This window comes from Panthera onca, chromosome B4, assembly GCF_046562875.1.
Source record: "Panthera onca isolate mPanOnc1 chromosome B4, mPanOnc1 haplotype 2, whole genome shotgun sequence".
NCBI lineage: Eukaryota > Metazoa > Chordata > Mammalia > Carnivora > Felidae > Panthera > Panthera onca.
Window position 1 is genome coordinate 58864012 of NC_138345.1, and position 20076 is coordinate 58884087.

General features: G+C 37.9%; 1 protein-coding gene across 14 annotated transcripts in view; it reads right to left on the reverse strand.

Annotated features, from left to right (window-relative positions):
* The window catches only part of LMNTD1 (lamin tail domain containing 1), a 461495-nt gene that overhangs the window by 416535 nt on the left and 24884 nt on the right, over window positions 1-20076 (reverse strand). For 2 of the 14 annotated variants that reach the window (XM_078449997.2, XM_078449996.2), the window contains exon 2: window positions 6338-6391. The exons of the other annotated variants lie outside the window; for them this stretch is intronic. The gene's annotated coding sequence lies outside the window, so the exon portion shown is untranslated. The remainder of the gene's footprint in view (window positions 1-6337; window positions 6392-20076) is intronic. 14 annotated transcript variants of the gene reach the window in all.

Sequence of the window (20076 nt, forward strand, 5' to 3'; positions counted from 1 at the left end):
TCGGGGCTCACAGCGCGTCCTGCCGATCACTTAGATTCCACTTACACCTGCCTAAAGAACCCAGAAAACCGCCAGAGGATTAGCAGAAGGGAGTCTCCGGAGTCAAGCGCAGACGAGAGGCCCACGGAAGAGGGTAGGAAGGGCGGCGAGGCTGTGCACGCTCCACGGACTGGCGGGAGGGAGCTGGGGCGGAGGGGCAGCCTGCCAGCCAAGCAGAGCCCCCGAGTCTGGCTGGCAAAAGCGGAGGGGCCGGACGGACTGTGTTCCGACAGCAAGCGCGACTTAGCGTCTGGGAGGTCATAAGTTAACAGCTCTGCTCGGAAAGCGGGAAGGCTGGAGGACAAAGGGAGGGAGAGCTGCTGAGCCCCCGGACGGCAGAGCTCAGCTTGGCGGGGAACAAAGGCGCCAGCGCCATCTCCCCCGCCCATCCCCCAGCCAAAATCCCAAAGGGAACCAGTTCCTGCCAGGGAACTTGCTCGCTCCGCACAAACACCCAACTCTGTGCTTCTGCGGAGCCAAACCTCCGGCAGCGGATCTGACTCCCTCCCGCTGCCACAGGGCTCCTCCTGAAGTGGATCACCTAAGGAGAAGCGAGCTAAGCCTGCCCCTCCAGCCCCCGTGCACCTTGCCTACCCACCCCAGCTAATACGCCAGATCCCCAGCAACACAAGCCTGGCAGTGTGCAAGTAGCCCAGACGGGACACGCCACCCCACAGTGAATCCCGCCCCTAGGAGAGGGGAAGAGAAGGCACACACCAGTCTGACTGTGGCCCCAGCAGTGGGCTGGGGGCAGACATCGGGTCGGACTGCGGCCCCGCCCACTAACTCCAGTTATACACCGCAGCACAGGGGAAGTGCACTGCAGGTCCTCACCACGCCAGGGACTCTCCAAAATGACCAAACGGAAGAATTCCCCTCAGAAGAATCTCCAGGAAATAACAACAGCTAATGAACTGATCAAAAAGGATTTAAATAATATAACAGAAAGTGAATTTAGAATAATAGTCATAAAATTAATCGCTGGGCTTGAAAACAGTATACAGGACAGCAGAGAATCTCTTGCCACAAAGATCGAGGGACTAAGGAACAGTCACGAGGAGCTGAAAAACGCTTTAAACGAAATGCAAAACAAAATGGAATCCACGATGGCTCGGCTTGAAGAGGCAGAGGAGAGAATAGGTGAACTAGAAGATAAAGTTATGGAGAAAGAGGAAGCTGAAAGAAAGAGAGATAAAAAAATCCAGGAGTATGAGGGGAAAATTAGAGAACTAAGTGATACACTAAAAAAAAATAATATACGCATAATTGGTATCCCAGAGGAGGAAGAGAGAGGGAAAGGTGCTGAAGGGGTACTTGAACAAATTATAGCTGAGAACTTCCCTGAACTGGGGAAGGAAAAAGGCATTGAAATCCAAGAGGCACAGAGAACTCCCTTCAGACGTAACTTGAATCGATCTTCTGCACGACATATCATAGTGAAACTGGCAAAATACAAGGATAAAGAGAAAATTTTGAAAGCAGCAAGGGATAAACGTGCCCTCACATATAAAGGGAGACCTATAAGACTCGTGACTGATCTCTCCTTTGAAACTTGGCAGGCCAGAAAGGCTTGGCACGATATCTACAGTGTGCTAAACAGAAAAAATATGCAGCCGAGAATCCTTTATCCAGCAAGTCTGTCATTTAGAATAGAAGGAGAGATAAAGGTCTTCCCAAACAAACAAAAACTGAAGGAATTTGTCACCACGAAACCAGCCCTACAAGAGATCCTAAGGGGGATCCTGTGAGACAAAGTACCAGAGACATCACTACAAGCATAAAACATACAGACATCACAATGACTCTAAACCCATATCTTTCTATAATAACACTGAATGTAAATGGATTAAATGCACCAACTAAAAGACATAGGGTATCAGAATGGATAAAAAAACAAGACCCATCTATTTGCTGTCTACAAGAGACTCATTTTAGATCTGAGGACACCTTTAGATTGAGAGTGAGGGGATGGAGAACTATCTATCATGCTCCTGGAAGCCAAAAGAAAGCTGGAGTAGCCATACTTATTTCAGACAAACTAGACTTTAAATTAAAGGCTGTAACAAGAGATGAAGAAGGGCATTATATAATAATCACAGGGTCTATCCACCAGGAAGAGCTAACTATTATAAATGTCTATGCGCCAAATACCCGAGCCCCCAGATATATAAAACAATTACTCATAAACATAAGCAACCTTATTGATAAGAATGTGGTCATTGCAGGGGACTTTAACACCCCACTTACAGAAATGGATAGATCATCTAGACACACAGTCAATAAAGAAACAAGGGCCCTGAATGATACATTGGATCAGATGGACTTGACAGATATATTTAGAACTCTGCATCCCAAAGCAACAGAATATACTTTCTTCTCGAGTGCACATGGAACATTCTCCAAGATAGATCATATACTGGGTCACAAAACAGCCCTTCATAAGTTTACAAGAATTGAAATTATACCATGCATACTTTCAGACCACAATGCTATGAAGCTTGAAATCAACCACAGGAAAAAGTCTGGAAAACCTCCAAAAGCATGGAGGTTAAAGAACACCCTACTAACGAATGAGTGGGTCAACCAGGCAATTAGAGAAGAAATTAAAAAATATATGGAAACAAACGAAAATGAAAATACAACAATCCAAACGCTTTGGGACGCAGCGAAGGCAGTCCTGAGAGGAAAATACATTGCAATCCAGGCCTATCTCAAGAAACAAGAAAAATCCCAAATACAAAATCTAACAGCACACCTAAAGGAAATAGAAGCAGAACAGCAAAGGCAGCCTAAACCCAGCAGAAGAAGAGAAATAATAAAGATCAGAGCAGAAATAAACAATATAGAATCTAAAAAAACTGTAGAGCAGATCAACGAAACCAAGAGTTGGTTTTTTGAAAAAATAAACAAAATTGACAAACCTCTAGCCAGGCTTCTCAAAAAGAAAAGGGAGATGACCCAAATAGATAAAATCATGAATGAAAATGGAATGATTACAACCAATCCCTCAGAGATACAAACAATTATCAGGGAATACTATGAAAAATTATATGCCAGCAAATTGGACAACCTGGAAGAAATGGACAAATTTCTAAACACCCACACTCTTCCAAAACTCAATCAGGAGGAAATAGAAAGCTTGAACAGACCCATAACCAGCGAAGAAATTGAATCGGTTATCAAAAATCTCCCAACAAATAAGAGTCCAGGACCAGATGGCTTCCCAGGGGAGTTCTACCAGACATTTAAAGCAGAGATAATACCTATCCTTCTCAAGCTATTCCAAGAAATAGAAAGGGAAGGAAAACTTCCAGACTCATTCTATGAAGCCAGTATTACTTTGATTCCTAAACCAGACAGAGACCCAGTAAAAAAAGAGAACTACAGGCCAATATCCCTGATGAATATGGATGCAAAAATTCTTAATAAGATACTAGCTAATCGAATTCAACAGCATATAAAAAGAATTATTCACCATGATCAAGTGGGATTCATTCCTGGGATGCAGGGCTGGTTCAACATTCGCAAATCGATCAACGTGATACATCACATTAACAAAAAAAAAGAGAAGAACCATATGATCCTGTCAATCGATGCAGAAAAGGCCTTTGACAAAATCCAGCACCCTTTCTTAATAAAAACCCTTGAGAAAGTCGGGATAGAAGGAACATACTTAAAGATCATAAAGGCCATTTATGAAAAGCCCACAGCTAACATCATCCTCAACGGGGAAAAACTGAGAGCTTTTTCCCTGAGATCAGGAACACGACAGGGATGCCCACTCTCACCGCTGTTGTTTAATATAGTGCTGGAAGTTCTAGCATCAGCAATCAGACAACAAAAGGAAATCAAAGGCATCAAAATTGGCAAAGATGAAGTCAAGCTTTCGCTTTTTGCAGATGACATGATATTATACATGGAAAATCCGATAGACTCCACCAAAAGTCTGCTAGAACTGATACATGAATTCAGCAAAGTTGCAGGATACAAAATCAATGTGCAGAAATCAGTTGCATTCTTATACACTAACAATGAAGCAACAGAAAGACAAATGAAGAAACTGATCCCATTCACAATTGCACCAAGTAGCATAAAATACCTAGGAATAAATCTAACCAAAGATGTAAAAGATCTGTATGCTGAAAACTATAGAAAGCTTATGCAGGTAATTGAAGAAGATATAAAGAAATGGAAAGACATTCCCTGCTCATGGATTGGAAGAATAAATATTGTCAAAATGTCAATACTACCCAAAGCTATCTACACATTCAATGCAATCCCAATCAAAATTGCACCAGCATTCTTCTCGAAACTAGAACAAGCAATCCTAAAATTCATATGGAACCACAAAAGGCCCCGAATAGCCAAAGTAATTTTGAAGAAGAAGACCAAAGCAGGAGGCATCACAATCCCAGACTTTAGCCTCTACTACAAAGCTGTCATCATCAAGACAGCATGGTATTGGCATAAAAACAGACACATAGACCAATGGAATAGAATAGAAATCCCAGAACTAGACCCACAAACGTATGGCCAACTCATCTTTGACAAAGCAGGAAAGAACATCCAATGGAAAAAAGACAGTCTCTTTAACAAATGGTGCTGGGAGAACTGGACAGCAACATGCAGAAGGTTGAAACTAGACCACTTTCTCACACCATTCACAAAAATAAACTCAAAATGGATAAAGGACCTGAATGTGAGACAGGAAACCATCAAAACCTTAGAGGAGAAAGCAGGAAAAGACCTCTCTGACCTCAGCCGTAGCAATCTCTTACTCGGCACATCCCCAAAGGCAAGGGAATTAAAAGCAAAAGTGAATTACTGGGACCTTATGAAGATAAAAAGCTTCTGCACAGCAAAGGAAACAACCAACAAAACTAAAAGGCAACCAACGGAATGGGAAAAGATATTTGCAAATGACACATCGGACAAAGGGCTAGTATCCAAAATCTATAAAGAGCTCATCAAACTCCACACCCGAAAAACAAATAACCCAGTGAAGAAATGGGCAGAAAACATGAATAGACACTTCTCTAAAGAAGACATCCGGATGGCCAACAGGCACATGAAAAGATGTTCAACGTCGCTCCTTATCAGGGAAATACAAATCAAAACCACACTCAGATACCACCTCACGCCAGTCAGAGTGGCCAAAATGAAGAAATCAGGAGACTATAGATGCTGGAGAGGATGTGGAGAAACAGGAACCCTCTTGCACTGTTGGTGGGAATGCAAATTGGTGCAGCCGCTCTGGAAAGCAGTGTGGAGGTTCCTCAGAAAATTAAAAATAAACCTACCCTATGACCCAGCAATAGCACTGCTAGGAATTTATCCAAGGGATACAGGAGTACTGATGCATAGGGGCACCTGTACCCCAATGTTTATAGCGGCACTCTCAACAATAGCCAAATTATGGAAAGAGCCTAAATGTCCATCAACTGATGAATGGATAAAGAAATTGTGGTTTATATACACAATGGAATACTACGTGGCAATGAGAAAAAATGAAATATGGCCTTTTGTAGCAACATGGATGGAACTGGAGAGTGTGATGCTAAGTGAAATAAGCCATACAGAGAAAGACAGATACCATATGGTTTCACTCTTATGTGGATCCTGAGAAACATAACAGAAACCCATGGGGGAGGGGAAGGAAAAAAAAAAAAAAAAGAGGTTAGAGTGGGAGAGAGCCAAAGCATTAGAGACTGTTAAAAACTGAGAACAAACTGAGGGTTGATGGGGGGTGGGAGGGAGGGCAGGGTGGGAGGGAGGGCAGGGTGGGTGATGGGTATTGAGGAGGGCACCTTTTGGGATGAGCACTGGGTGTTGTATGGAAACCAATTTGACAGTAAATTTCATATATTAAAAAAGAAAAAAAACAAAAAAAAAATAAAAGATATATACTGAAATATATGTAGATAAAATGATATTTTTATAAAAATCTAAATGTAATTATTTATTGGAAGAAATTATACTGGGAAAAATTTTCAATTAATCTCAAATGAAAAGTACAGGAAGAAAAACAGCTGAATTATACAGGATCTCGTGTCTATATCCCCTCCATATAAAGTCTTCAGACAGACATCTCACACAATGATACACAAACAAACCAATTCGTAAACACATCCCTTAATCTGAAGAAAGTCATGATTGATATTCATGGAAGCCAGGCCCTACAATATATATCCTCTAAATGGCATGGAGCAAATTACCAACAACCAAAGGAGATGCTTAAACAGGCAATTAAAACGTGAGGATGCTACTTAATCTGATTATAGACAAAGCTGGGGCCTACCTTAGGTTGATCCCCTCTGTGCTTCCTAACTCATAATTCCCCTTCTAAGATAGCCTGAAAGAAAAGAAAATAAAGCAGCTTTGACTAATAAATTGGGTTATGTCTATATGTACAAACAAAAAGGGTAAATTCTCAGCTGAATTTTATCTCTCTATGCTCAGGAAGCACAGGATCCTTACTCACTTGTAAAAGTAATATTTATCTTTAATACTGTGCATTTATTAATCTAGATATAGCACTAACTATATTTATAGGGTTTAAATTATCATAATTCATATCTGTAGAATTTGATGAAAAAAACTACAAAGACACCAGGTATTTCCATCAATACTTTAATGGTAATTGATTTTTTAAGTCAGCAAGTTAACTTGCAATGCTGCTGAAGGCAACCAATCAATTTTCCTACTGTTTTAAGTTATTTGTCATTTTGGGAAATGAAAAATAATCTTCTTGTAAAAAATTAAAACATACAATTTGCTTTTGGGATTAATGTTGTGACATTGTGTGGTATCACTAATTTAAGAGGATTAATTAAATTTTGCTAAAAGTCTTTGGATATTAGATTTTTAAAAATGTTTTATAATCATAAAATATATCTTAGACATAAAATCAGATTCCAATCTATAATCAGTATGGCTTAGGAAATTTGGCTGAACAAGAAGGAAAAGGCAAGCAACAGGGGAAAAGAAAACAAATGGAAGGTTAGGGGGTGAGGTTTTAATTTTTAGAAAGGATAAAAACCAGTTCAATAGTCAAAACTTGTGGTTATTTATTATAAACATAGTGGAGAGATTGAATTAAAAAAATCTTGCCTCGCTAGCCATCTGTCCACACTCTGTTTACTGCTGCTGCTCTGAGGAAAATAACTACATCCTGGGTTGAACCCAGGAATACTAGGTTCATTATTATTAACATTCTCACTAATGTGCCTTAGTCGATCTTTCTGCAGTCTAGAAAAATATGATAAATAAAAGTCAGATGACAGAGTGTGGATTGATCAAATGTCATATTTATCATTTTTGGTTTTTTTTAAGTTTATTTATTTTTGAGACGGAGACAGAGAAAGCAAGCTGGGGAGGAACAGAGAGTGTGAGGGAGAATCTCAAGCAGGCTCTGCACTTTTAGTGAAGAGCCCTACACAGAACTCAAACTCACAAAACTGTGAGATCATGATCTTAGCTGAAATCAAGAGTTGCATGCTTAACTGACTGAGCCACCCAGGAACCCCCCATTCTGCAATTCCTAACACCCCAGAATTCAATTTCAGTCTCAACAGGAATTAAAGAATACTAACATTATACTGTTCCAGTTTTTAAAATGAAGCCTGAAATATCACGTAGAGCAATGGCTGGGGAAGAAAACAACAATAAAATTTGTTTTGTTTGACAGTGACTGACAATAATATTATTGACCATGTCTGTCTATAAATACTATTGTATTGTGCAGCTCTTTCCCCTCACGTATTATCTAGGTATGGAATTAGTTGATCAACTTGTTACCATGGATACTAAAAAATCTGACAAAGTGACCTAAATGTAGATTATGGGTAAAACTGTATTGGTATTTGTTGCTTATTGGTATTTGTAACTTATGCTAATGCTCTGTCCTTCCTCATTAGAAAGAACAGCCTTAGGGAAGGGGTCCAATGTCCCCAGAGATTCTTATCCCCGTGGGTCCTGCTCTCACCTTTTACCTTCCTTGGCTCCACAGCTCTCTCAAGGTTCTGAACTCGTAGACTCTACTATCTACTTGCACAGGAATTTAATGATACCACCACTGGTCCCAACTGCTTGTCTCTGGGATACTTACATCTGATCTCTAGGGATTTACTAGTTTCTCTCTTTATCTAAAATAAGTTTGGAGAATGTTTTATTTTGTCTTAGCTTAAAAAATGCTTAACCCAGAAAATTAGGAGGAAAACAATGAATTTAAAAACAAAACTTCAAATTCTTGTTCTACCTTTAACTCACTATGGATCTTGAGTAAGTTACCTCACTTTTAATTATTCATTCAACCAACAGTTACTGAGGAACTACCATGTCAAATAGGCTTAGGCAACAGTTATGCAAAGAAAAATAGTAAATAATTCTGTTCTCAAGGAGCTCACAATGGAAAACAGAAGATAGACATATACACCAATGTTTGCAAAGCTGGGTGACACAAATCACGATAGGAGGAAATTATGAAGTTCTTAGTGGGTCATCTAATCCAGACTGGGAAGCTCAGGGCAGGCTTCTAGGAGGAGAAGAGTCTGAGGTGAGGTCTTAAGAATGAGTAGGAGACAACCAGTTCAAGCAGGAATGAGGTGAAAGAGGGAGTGCAAAAGAAGGAAAGAGTGCAATGTTAATGGCCTTAAAAAGAGGACCATTCTACATCTAGCCATTCTACTTGACCCACCATGAAAAAGTGTCATGATAATATAAATGCCATTAATTAGCTTTTAAAGCCAAACTGCAGATAAAAGTATTGTTGATGGTTTCAGCATGGAATAATTAATAACATTAAATGTCAACATTATTTAAGCATATAAAAGAAAATTATTACATCTAACCTAATTCCACTCCTTGGTACTTACACAAGACAGATGAAAACATATTTCCAACAGAAACCAGAATAAATATATTATTAGCAACTTTATTCATATTAGCTCAAACTGGAAACAACTCCAATGCCTATTAACAGTGAAATAGATAAGCAAATTATGTATATTTATACAATGTAATAATAATCAGTGATAAAAAGAAATCAACATTCAACAACATGGATGAATCTCAGACATTATACTGAGAGAAAAAGCCAGACATACACATAAAGGACAATACTGAGATTACATTTATGTGAAATTCTAGAAAGAAATCTACTCTGTGATAAAAAGATCAGATAAGTTTTTGCCTCTTGCAGGGGCAAGACACTGACTAGGAAGGAGCACAGGGGAAATTTATGGAGTGTTGAAAGTAATAGAGATGGGGGTCACACATGTGTATGCACTATTACAACTCACTGAATTGTGGTTTTTCTTTCTTGAGGGGTTGGCAGCAGGGTGGGAGGACCCTGTGCTTGCCTCATCCCACAAATGTGACTAGATGGCTATCAAATCATCTTAAGTGCCCCAGAGGTCAACCTGGAGACTGGCAGAACAGGCTCCACAGCTGAAGGTTGAGAGGAGGTCACATTGAGGAAGGTGGGAATTGTGATGTGGTTTGAGAGAGAGACAGATAGTGGCCCCTATGGTGGGGAAGGAACAGAGGTCACAGGATGGGGCGAGGGATGGGCTGGTACGTGGTAGAGTGAATGGGGAAGACGGGTCCCTATAGCAATTGGCTTGGAAAGCAAGAGGGGCCAATGAGTTCTTGCAACTAGCAGGGCTTAAAGCCTGGAGTTTTTGAGGTCAGCAGGCTTGGCTGGGATAGAGCCTGGAGGGCATTGTGCCACTCTTGGAGAGAAGGCAGGGCAAATAGTCCACAGACAATGCAGCATGGAAACAGCAATCAGAAGAGCACCTAGAGCACACAGTGGGAGGTTGTTTGCTCATCTCAGAGCATGTCCCAGAGAGGCAACATTCATGGAAAGACCCCTTTGGGGGGGTTCCCCTTTGGGAACAAAGGAACTGGAAGCCTCCATTTCCCTTGCCTGCCCCTAGCATAAGCAGAGGACCACCTGTGGCAACCAGCTCAGCCCTGACATTGGCTACCTAATTTGCCTGCACCAACCACCTTCCCCCACAACTCCAATAAAACTGCCTTTCCCAGTCACACTTGCCTCAGTCCAAGCATGGTGGGGGCCCACCCCCAGAAGACTAGTACAAACCCTGCCAATACCACATCTCCCGAACCCAGGAGTTTTGCAGGGCCTCAGATCCAGCAGCAGTGGCAACGGGTCTCATTCCACAAGCAGACCAGAGCACACCTAGTAAAAATGCACCACATTCAGGCCACTGACCAAACACTGCCCACAACAGGCAAAAAGAGCCTCTGAAGATGGCTGGTCTGAAAGATAAAGTGGCAGGGTGAAACCACAGAGCACACACAACACACATTGGAAATACTCCCTGAAGTGCCAGGCCTTGGGGAACAGGGAACCCTATAGGAGCTCTTATTCATATGGTCATTACCTTCAAGAAGACGAGATGTAGCTAACTTTACTAACACACAGAAATGGGCACAAGTACTTAGACAAAATGAGAAGACAGAGGAATTTGCCTCCCAAAAAAGAATAGGACAAGGCCACAGACAGAGATCTAAGCAAAACAGTAACATGGCTGATGGAGTATTTAAAGCATTGATCATAAGCAGAACCTGAGTGGCTCAGTTGGTTGAGTGTCCAACTTTGGCCCAGGTCATGATCTCACAGTAAGTCAAAGCCCTGCATCAGGCTCTCTGCTGTCAGCTCAGAGCCTGGGGTCTGCTTTGGATTCTGTGTTTCCCTCTCTCTCTCTCTCTCTCTCTCTCTCTCTCTGCCCCTCCCCCACTTATGATCTCTCTTTCTCTCAAAAATAAATAAATAAACATTTTTTAAAAAATAAAGCATTGATCATGAGGATACTCACCAGACTTGATAAAAGAGGGGAAGACATCAGCAAGACTCTTAACACAGAAATAAAATAGAATGAATCAGAGATGAAGAGTGCAATAAATGTAATTAGAGGCCCTTTTGATGTAATGAACAGCAGGCTGAAAGAAGCAGAGGAACGATTTAATAACCTAAAAGACAAGAGTAATGTAAAGTAATCAAGATGAACAAAAGAGACAAAAAAGAATTATGCAAAATGAGAATAGACTTAGGGAACTCAGTGACTCCATCAAATGTAATAACATTCATATTATAGGAATCCCGGAAAAAGAAGAAAAGGGAACAGAAAATTTACTTGAAGAAATAATAGCTGAAAACTTCCCTAAACTGGGGAAGGAAACAGATAACCAGATCCAGTACGCATAGAGAACCCCCCAAAAAATCAGCAAAAGCAGATCCACACCAAGACATATTATAATTAAAATGGCAAAATCTAGTGATAAAAAAATTTTAAAGCAACAAGACAAAGGAAGACAGTTACATACACGGAAAACTCCATAAGGCTCTCAGGGAATTTTTCAGTGGACACTTTGCAAGCCAGAAGATATTGTCATGATATATTCATGTCATCATATATGTCATGATATATTCAAAGTACTGAATGGGGAAAATCTGCAGCCAGAATATTCTATCCAGCAAGAATATCATTCACAGTAGAAGGAGATAAAGAGTTTTCTGGACAAACAAAACTTAAAGAGATTCAAGAGCACTAAACCAGTACTATGAGAAATATTAAGGGAATTCTTTGAGTGGAAAGACCAAAAGTGACAATATGAATGTAGGAAATACAAAACCAGTAAAATTGAGTGATTTCATAAAATATCAGTCAAGAAACTCACAAAATAAAGGGATGTAACATATGAACCCATATACCTAAAACATGGGGAGGAGAGGAGTAAAGAATGGATTCAAATTTAAGCAACCATCAACCTAATAAAGACTGTTATATGCAGAAGATGTTATATACAAAACTAATGGTAATCACAAATAAAAAACCACTAATAAAATGAAAAAAAAGAGAAAGAAGTCCAAATATATTACTAAGGAAAACCAGCAAGCCATGAAAGAGAGAAAGACAAGAAAATAGAGAAAATCTTCAGAGACAACCACAAAACAGGTAATAAAATGGCAATAAATACATAGCTATCAATAATTACTTTGAATATAAATGGACTAAATACTCCTCCAATCAAAATATATACAGTGACAGAATGGGTTAAAAAACAAGACACATCTATATGCTGCTTACAAGAGATTCATTTTAGACCTGAAGACACCTGCAGATTGAAAGTGAGAGCATGAAAAAACACTTATACAAATGGATGTCAAAAGAAAGCCAGAACAGCAATAGTTATCTTGGGCAAAATAGACTTTAAAACACAAACTGTAACAAGAAACAAAGAACACTATATAATAATAATAAAGGGGGCAATCCAACAAGAAGATATAACAATTGTAAATATTTATGCACCCAACATGTAAGCACCCAAATACATAAAACACTTAATAAGAAACATAAAGGAACTAATCAATAATAATACAATAATAGTAGGGGACTATAACACACCACAACCATCAATGAACAGAGATAATCCAAACAGAAAAACAACAAGGAAACAGTGCCTTTGAATGGCACACTGGACCATATGGGTTTAACAGATATATTCAGAACATTCCATCCTAAGAAAATAGCAGAATACACATTCTTTTCAAGTGCACATGGGGCATTCTCCAGAATAGATCACATACTAGGTCACAAAAGAAGCCTCAACAAATTAAGGAAGATCTAAGTCATGCATCTTTCTGACCAACAACACTGTGAAACTACAGAAGTCAACCACAAGAAAGAATCTGGAAAGATCACAAATACACGGAGGTTAAAAACATGCTAATAAACAATGAATGAATCAGCCAGGAAATAAAAGAAGAAATAAAAAAAGTACATGGAAACAAATGAAAATGAAAGTACAATGGTCTAAACCCTTTGGGATACAGCAACAGCAGTTCTGCAAGGGAAGTTTGAGCAATACAGGCCTAACTCAAGAAGCAAAAGAAAAAAAAAAAATCAAATAAACAGCCTAACTTGAAGGAACTAGAAAAAGAACAATAAATGAAGCCCAAAGTCAGCAGAAGGAAGGAAATAATAAAGATTAGAGCAAAAACAAAAGATAAAGAAACTAAAAAAACAATAGAACAGATCAATGAAACCAGGAGCTGGTTCTTTGAAAAGATCAATAAAATTGATAAAACTTCTACCCAGAGTTATCAAGAAAAAAAAGAGAAATGAACAAAATCAGAAAGGAGAAATAACCAATACCACAGAAATACAAACAAGAGAATATTATTAAAAACTATATTGAAACAAATTGCACAACCTAGAAGAAATGAATAAATTCTTAGAAACATTATAACCTACCAAGACTGAAACAGGAAGAAATAGAAAATTTAGGGGCGCCTGGGTGGCGCAGTCGGTTAAGCGTCCGACTTCAGCCAGGTCACGATCTCACGGTCCGTGAGTTCGAGCCCCGCGTCGGGCTCTGAGCCCCGCGTCAGGCGGTGGGCTGATGGCTCGGAGCCTGGAGCCTGTTTCCGATTCTGTGTCTCCCTCTCTCTCTCTGCCCCTCCCCCGTTCATGCTCTGTCTCTCTCTGTCCCAAAAATAAATAAAAAAAAAAAAAAAAAAAAAAAAAAAAAAAAAAAAAAAAAAAAGAAAATTTGAACAGATTGATTACCAGCAAAAAAAATTGAATCAGAAATCAAAAAAGTTCAGGACCAGGTGGCTTCACAGGGGAATTCTATAAAATATTTAAAAAAGAGTTAATAATTATACTTCTCAAACTATTGCAAAAAAAAAAAAAAAAGAAAAGAAAGGAAAACATTCAAATTCATTCCATGATACCAGCATTACCCTGATACCAAAACAAGATAAAGATACCACCAAAAAAAAAAAAAAAAAAAAAAAAAATCTACAGGACAATCTCTGGTGAATACAAATACAAACATCCTCAACAAAATACTAGCAAACCAAATCTGACAATACATTAAAAAAATCATTCACATCAAGTGGGATGTATTCCTGGGTTGAAAGGGTGGTTCAGTATTCACAAATCAATCAATGTGATACATTACATCAATAAGAGAAAAAGACGGGGCACTGAGGTGGTTCAGTTGGTTAACTGTCAGACTCTTGATTTAAGCTCAGGTCATGATCCCAGAGTTGTGGGATCGAGCCCTGTATTGGGCTCTGCACTGAGCATGGAGCCTGCTTAAGATTTCTCTCCCTCCATCCCTCTCTCCCACTCATGTGTGCTCTCTCTCTCTCTCTCTCTCTTTCTTTCTCTCAAAAAAAAAATAATAATAATACAAAGGATAAGAACCACACAATTATTTCAATAGACACAGAAAAGGATTTGACAAGGTACAACACCCATTCATGATAAAAAATCCTCAACAAAGTTAATTTAGAGGGAATATACCTCAACTTAGTAAAGGCCATATATGAAAAACTCACAATGAATATCATCCTTAAAGGGATAAAACTGAGAACTTTTCTCCTAAGGTCAGGAATAACACCAGGATGTCCACTCTCACCACTGTTATTCAACATAGTACTGGAAATCCTAGCCACAGCCACCAGACAATAAAAAGAAATAAAAACCTTCCAAATGGGCAAGGAAGAAATAACACTTTCACCATTTGTAGATGACATGATACTTTATTAGAAAACTTGAAATATTCCCCTAAAAAACTGCTAGAGCTGATAAATAAATTCAGTAAAGTCACAGGACACAAAATCAGTGTGCAGAAATCTGTTGCATTTCTATACACCAATAATGAAGCAGCAGAAAGAAAAATTAAGAAAATAATCCCATTTACAATTGCACCCAAAACAATAAGATATCTAGGAATAAACCTAACCAAAGAAGTAAAAGACCTATACTCTGAAAACTATAAAACACTGATGAAAGAAATTGAAGAGAACACAAAGAAATCAAAAGACACCCAGGCTCAGGGATTGGAAGAACAAATATTGATAAAATGTCTATAAAACTCAACCAAATCTACACATTTAATGCAATCCCTATCAAAAGATCAATAGCATTTTTCATAGGACTAGAACAAACAATCTTAAAATTGTTATGGAACCACAAAACACCTTGAATAGCCAAAGCAGCCTTGAAAAAGAAAACCAAAGCTGGAGTCATCACAATTCTGGATGTCCACAATTCTGGAAGTTGTATTACAAAGCTGTAGTGATCAAAATAGTATAGTACTGATACCAAAAAGACATGTAGATGAATAGAATAGAATAGAATAGAATAGAATAGAATAGAACAGAATAGAAAACAGAAATAAACCCACAACTATGTGGTCAATTAATCTTTGACAAAGCAGGAAAGAATATATCCAATAGGGAAAAAAAAGACAGTCTCTTCAACAAGTGGTGTTGAGAGAACTGGACAGCAACATGCAAAAGAAAGAAACTGGACTATTTTTTTTACAGTATACCTAAAAATAAACTCAAAAGGGATGAAAGAACTAAATGTGAGACCTGAAACCATAAAAAATTCTGGAAGAGAACACAGGCCGTAACTTCTCTGACATAGGCCATAGGAACTTTTTTCTAGATAGGTCCTGAGGCAAGGAAAACAAAAGCAAAACAAACTATTGGCACTACATCAAAATAAGAAGTTCTTGCACAGTGAAGGAAATAATCAACAGAACTAAAAGACAACTAACGGAATGGGAGAAGATACTTGCAAATGACATATCGAATAAAGGGTTAGTACCCAAAATATATAAAGAACTTCTAAAACTCAACACCCAAAAACCAAATACTTCAATTTAAAAATGGATGGAAGGCATGAACAAACAGTTCTCCAAAATGACATCAAGATGGCCAACAGACTCATGAAAAGATGCTCATCATCACTACCATCAGGGAAATGCAAATCAAAACTACAAGTGATACCTCACACCTGTCAGAATGGCTAAAATCAATAATACAAGAAAAAACAGGTGTTGACAAGGATATGGAGAAAAAGGAATTCTTGTACACTGTTGGTGGGAATGAAAACTGCTGCAGCCACTGTGGAAAACAGTACGGACGTTCCTCAAAAAGTTAAAAATGGAACTAGCTAAGGTCCAGCAATCACACTACTGGGTATTTATTCAAAGAATACAAAAAAACACTAATTCATAGGGATACAGGCCCCTGATGTTTATAGCAGCATTATTTGCAACAGCCAGGATGTGGAGGCAGACTAATTATTCATCAATTGATTAATGGATAAAGAAGAGGTGGTATACACACACACACACACACACACACACACACACACACACACACACAAGATGGAATATTATTCAGCCATAACAATGAATGAAATCTTGCCAGTTGCAACAACGTAGAAAGAGAGAGTATAATGTTAAATACAATAAGTCAGTCAGAGAAAGACAAACACCATATGATTTCACTCATATGTGGAATTTAAGAAACAAAACAAACGACTAAATGGGGGAAGAGAGAATGCGAGAGAGAAACCAAGATATAGACTCTTTAACTATAGAAAACAACTTACGGTTGCCAGAGGAGAGGTGGAGGCGGGGGAAGAAAGGGTGAATAGGTAATGCGGATGAAGGAGTGCACTTGTGATGAGCGCCAGGTGATGTACAGAATTGTTGAATCACTATATTATACACCTGAAATCCTATAAGACTGTATGTTAACTAAGTGGAATTAAAATAAAAACTTTTTTTAAAAGAATGAAAAACAAAAATCTCATTGAATTGCACATGCAAGTTTTGGGGCTTTCACTCTGTATTTTTTATCAAAAAAATGAAAACAACCATAAGCTTTAATCATTACGTTTGCCTTTTTTGGCAGTATAAGTTAGTCATTCTGAGCAGAATTCTAGCATTTTGAAAATAATGGGAGCCAGGTTTCTCACTGTAGAAGAATTGGTAGCAAATACAGAAAGAAAGAAACTAAAACTGTGCTGTCCAATATGATGGGTATTAGCCACATGTGGCTTTTGAACCTTAAAATATGGCTAGCCCAAACTGAGGATGTGCTGTCAACGTCAAGTACACAGATTAGGAGTCCAGTACAAAATATGTAAAAAATCTAATTAATAATTTTTTTTGTTGATTATATGTCAAAATCATAAAATTTTTAGATATATTGAGTTAAATAATATATTATTAAAATCAATTTCTGTCGTTTCTTTTTACTTCTATAACATGGCAACCAGAAAATTTATAGTTATCTATGTGGTTCATATTTGTATACGAACAGTGCTGAAATATAATGTAACTTATGGTTCTGGACTGGAATTGGAGCTATCATTCCAATATGTGAAATCAGAGTCCTATCTATCTATCTATCTATCTATCTATCTATCTATCTATCTATCTTTTTTTCTCTGAAAGGGCCTGGAAACAATGACATACCAGGAGCAATGAACATAACTATGTACCCAAATCTTGGTACCATTCTCCATTAAAAGGAAATATAGTTGATTACAGAAATGGCTGATTTCAGGGCTGAGGCAGAGAAAGTACAGGATGAGTGTGGAACATCTTATTTCAAAAGAAAGTAAAGGATTGCTATAAAAATGATGGAGTATATCAAAATACACAAAAGAATCACTGGTGCTTCCACTCACCAAATCTACGATAATTTGGGCATCAATATAAATGATGATAGTAATGGATCGTAACCTATTGAATAAGAAACCATGAGGGGCGCCTGGGTGGCTCAGTCGGTTGGGCGTCCGACTTCAGCTCAGGTCACGATCTCGCGGTCCGTGAGTTCGAGCCCTGCGTCGGGCTCTGGGCTGATTGCTCAGAGCCTGCAGCTTGCTTCTGATTCTGTGTCTCCCTCTGTCTCTGCCCCTCCCCCATTCATGCTCTGTCTCTCTCTGTCTCAAAAAGAAATAAAACGTTAAAAAAAAAAAAAAAAAAAAAAGAAACCATGAGTCCGTAATCATTATAAATACATACATACATACATACATACTTCCTTATAGTGGAATGCCAACTAATAAATATAGAAAAAAGTGACGGAGGTAGAAAATTATCAATGAAATTTATCACTGGATAAAACCAATGGGTAAAAGTTTGATGAGAAACAGCATTATTTACCTAGTTTCAAAGTATCTCCCCATATGTCAATTACAAAGGAAAAGATTTTTTTAGAAGAGTAATTTAAAAACTTTGCAGTTGAAAAAAATTATCACAATAAACCCAAACTAATTATGTAATCTTGCTGTCTTGGTGTTTGTAAATATCCCTGAGAGGATTCAACCTCCCCTTCCTATCCCAATTTGATGAAGGAAAATTAACCTCATCTAAGTTTGGTTTTTGAATCACCATTAGAGTCATCTGAATTTTTTTTATGAAATCTAAGACATAGGGGCAGAAAGTCTTCACATCAGAGGTGCATGGCAGTAGTGGGTACAATTAAAAATGTCATTTACAAAGCTAATTAGCAAATTTAGTCAGGAAGCAAATGAGAAAGAATAATACAGGAAACTACACAGTTATTTTTCATAGTTATACTTATTATTGTCATAGTTTATAATGATGTAATTTTAAGTAGTGTCAAAATCTTTTGTAAACCTTTCACTGACACTTCCTAAAAATACTTCATGTAATTTTAAAAACCATAATACATCATGAAGGTAAAAATTTTTTTCTGAGAATAGGACAAATATAGGAAATTACCTATAAAATTAGATATTCTATTCTTAAGTAAACTCAACAATAGCAAAGTATACTTTATGGCCCAACTTGTTTTAATCAACTTCCATATTAAAGTAGCAATAATGCACACACACTGGAGTCAGAACAGTTTAAATCAATTAACAAGGAGTCAGTAACTGTATGGTATCAGGCCAAAAATTTAAAATTCAATTATATGCCAATTGCTGTGCAATTTAAATCAAGAGGATCAAATGATTTATTCACTGATTTTTTTCTGTTTGCTTCATTGTTTTAAGATAACCACTTTTCAAAAGATTTGAGTTGTTTACAAAGAAGGCATATGGAATATGTTATTCAAAATGGAGTATAAAAACTTTCCGTGATACATCCACAGCAGGTTTGAATGTGAAAAGGAAGTTGCCTGCTTTCCAGAGTTTTCTGAAAAAGCAAAAGAATTTTCATGGAATTACAAACCAGAAATCTAGCAGTTGACTCCAAGAGAGCTTAAAAAGGCAAAAGGAAGCTTCTTAATGAAAGGGTTAAGCGCTATCATAAGGATTGTAGGTAGGAGTACAGGAATAACATTTGAATAAATTAGATGGAAAGAAAAACTGGCAGAGACTGGGAATCTTTGTACTTCAAATTAATATTTGTCATTAGGATCAAAAGAATCCCAGATCCTTCACTGTCCAAACCTCTTGGCCTTCAGTAAAACACTTCCTGAGGACTGTGAAGTAATATATTTCATAGATTCCCTAATCTCTAGAAGACAGGGAAATAAGTCATCCTGATCTTTTGGTAAACATGGCATCATCTGCCACAAAAACATAATCATCAGATTTATTTGATTATGAAAGCTTTCAGAGCTGCAAATAATTTACTGTGTTTTTTACAGTGTATTTGCTGCATTAAAAATACAGTGTATTTGCTGCTGTATTAAAAAGGCAATACTACATTGTGTGCGAGTGTGGCAGAGGGGAGGTAAATGTTTGCATACACTGGTCCTACTCTTTAGTTTCTTTTTTCCTTTCTGAAGGTGTCCAAACGTCTGTCTGAGTCATTTACCAATGGAACAAGTGAATGGACACAGGTATATAGAAAATATGTGTGGAAGGAGCAAGATTGGCTATAGAAATTACAGCATAAAAGCCTTTTCAGAAAAATCAACTGAAGGTATCTACAGTGACTACTTTTAAAATATGACTATCTTTTTAAAAATTTTAACACAGTTTAAAACATTATAAGAGAAAAAGAAAATTCAGACCAAGGGACCAGGAGATAACATAAACATGCAAACTCTGAGCATTGTTAGAGTTGCCATGATAGTTTCAAATCTGTATTGAACTTCCAGGCAGCCAGGATGCTGAGCACACTATAGTTGTAGAGCTTTGTTACTGGAATAAGGAAATATCCTAGTTTCTCAGAAAAGAAAAGACTTTCCTTGATTTAAAATTCGAAAAATAT